This window comes from Caloenas nicobarica, chromosome 9 (genome assembly GCF_036013445.1).
Source record: "Caloenas nicobarica isolate bCalNic1 chromosome 9, bCalNic1.hap1, whole genome shotgun sequence".
Classification (NCBI taxonomy): domain Eukaryota; kingdom Metazoa; phylum Chordata; class Aves; order Columbiformes; family Columbidae; genus Caloenas; species Caloenas nicobarica.
This window is the reverse complement of record NC_088253.1, coordinates 12116575-12119282: the sequence shown is the minus strand read 5'-3', so window position 1 is coordinate 12119282 and position 2708 is coordinate 12116575.

Below are 2708 nucleotides of genomic sequence, written 5' to 3'. Positions count from 1 at the left end.
CAGACACTGGAACAGGCTGCCCAGGGGGGTTGTGGAGTCTCCTTCTCTGGAGACATTCAAACCCACCTGGACACCTTCCTGTGTAACCTCATCTGGGTGTTCCTGCTCCGGAGGGGGGATTGGACTGGATGATCTTTTGAGGTCCCTTCCAAACCCTAACGTTCTGTGATTCTGTGATTAAAGCATGAAACCAATTGATTTAACTTTCCGGGATTGTTAATTTTACCGAAATTGGGTCGGATGCTCGTATGAGCGGGTGGAGCAGCGCAGAGGGCGGGCAGCCGGGATCGAACCCGTGGAGGGGCTGGCAGCCGGGATCGAACCCGTGGAGGGGCGGGCAGCCGGGATCGAACCGGCGGCGTGCCGGCGCGGCGCTTGCCGGAGCGCTGGCACCGAGCGCCATCAGGCGGCCGCGTGTGGCCATGGCAGGCGGACTACGCGGTGCTGGCAGCATTGCCTCGGGCTCGACTCGCTTGTGGTTCCAAACTGTCGCACCAGCGGGCATTCTGTACATCTGTGGCGTGGTACAGGCTGTGTGCAGTACGTGCAGCAGTAAACTCTGGCGTTTCATGTTCCTGTCGGGTTTTCAGCATTTTTAGGTTCTTCAGGTTTGTTCTTTAAATGGGGAGAGCAAAGCATGGACAGTTGTTAAGAAAACACATTTTAAAATTTGGACTCACATTTCGACCTGGTTTCTCCGTGCTGCCCCAGTTGCATAAAAGTAGTTTGTAGTGGATAGACATTGTCCCAAGAAATATTTGCCGTGTTGGAGGTTTTCTGCAGGTCAGAGCAGCAGATGGATACATGATGTCTCCTTTTGAACCTTTCCCTTGGAGAATGTACTGGTTTGCAGAGGGCATTGCAGGTCAGGCCTTGAGCTCTAGTGAGGCTGCCAGAAATGCTCCTTGGACCACTTGCAGTCCAGCTGTTACTGGCTGGACTTTATTTGGCTTATTTTAGATGTGTTTGCCTGGTGAACTCTGCATTGCTTTGTTCTGGTTGTTTTGATAACTTTGTTCAGAGCACTGGCTTTCAAGTAGAGGTTCATTTTTAATGAGGAATGAAAGAAATACAGACATTTATGATTGATTGTGGTGTTGACGAAGGGGTTAACTAGAATGAATTAAGAGAGTCTTGTGGGAAGGCAGGTGGGACAGCTCCTCACTGGGGATAAGTGGAAGGAAACGCTGTTTTTCCCTTTTCTTTCAGGTCACCAGGAACAAAGTCAGGAAGCTGAGAGATGCCAGCAAAAATCTGTGGATTTTTATTGCTCATAAAAGAGTTTTTCTGGTTTTGTTGTCCTTTTTCTCATGCAGACTAAAAGGGTGTCTTTGCTGTTTCATTTTCTGTCATGCTTTTTCTATGGACTAGATTTAGGCTAAATCATCCACTTTGATCTGATCAGACTCTTATTCAGTTCCTGGTAAGACTTGATGACTTGTGCTACAGTGAAATTGTGATATCTTCCTAAATGGAAAAGATACCACTTTGGTGATTTCTTTCATTCCAGGAAGAGTGTGAAGGTAAAAACCACAAGAGTTTTATTTTTCGCTTCCTCCAACTTGAAATATTTATTTTAAAAAAAAGTAGGAGGGGAGAATATATCAGGAAAGAAGGTGATTATTCTTTTTTTTTATCCTAGTCCCATCTGAAGTGTAATGGAAATAAGTATAACTATTATTTCTAGCGAAATAGGATAGTATATCTGCGTATTTACTATCACCATGAGCATTTCCCCTGTATGTAGCATATGCATAGGAGTGAAAACATATAGAATAAATGTATATAGGTGGATCTGTACTCCGAACTCTAAGGTCCAAAACCCCAGTGTGGCTTTCCATGGCTTGGTGGGTCCTGGCTGGTGACACTGCCTGTGCGTGAGCAGGTCTGAGCACCAGGTTAGCCCGTCCCTGCTGGTTGTTGAAAGAAGAAAAAGGGAGAACCCACTAATTGCAGAACAACTCAGAATTTTTTTTTTTCTTTTTATAACTAATCCTTCTGTTTTCACTGGATTTGCTGTTACATTCTTCCTGACAGTGTATCAGTAGCACTGGACTGTAATCAGATAATACCCAATACAATTGTTCTTTCTTTCTCTGGACAGTGGAAACTCATTTTGATAATGGGACCTTAGCTCATCTGACCTACCTGGGAAGTGCGGCAGTGTGCCAGGTGTTAATATTCAAACAGTTTTTCATTGCTGCTTTGATATGCATCAAGGATTCTGATCACAAGTCATTATTTCATAAAAATTTCTAATGGGGTGGGACTAAAAACTTATTAAATGGCATTAACTTCTGTGTCTGAATGTAATAATATAATAATTCATGATATATGTTTAGGGATAAGAGATTAAAATGCATATTAATTAGATGAATAATGAAAACTTTTACAAGAATCTCTGCTACAAGTTGCAAGTAGCTGTTTAATCAAATTCTTTCTATGGAAAAATGCATTTCATTATAACATAATTAGCACATCTATTGTGTTTTTAATACAACTTGTGCTAAAGTGTGTTTGATCTGGAATTTGCTCATGGCAATTAGCAGTGAAGGAATAGAACTTTTTTGCTTTATTCCAGGCTTTGTAAATTATAAGTGCTGTATCTGGGGAAAATTGATGTGATTTTTTTAAAGTACTAGAATAATCTTGGGAATATATTGGGGTAGTCATTGTTAGTAGCAAAAAGAAATGGTTGGAAACTGTGC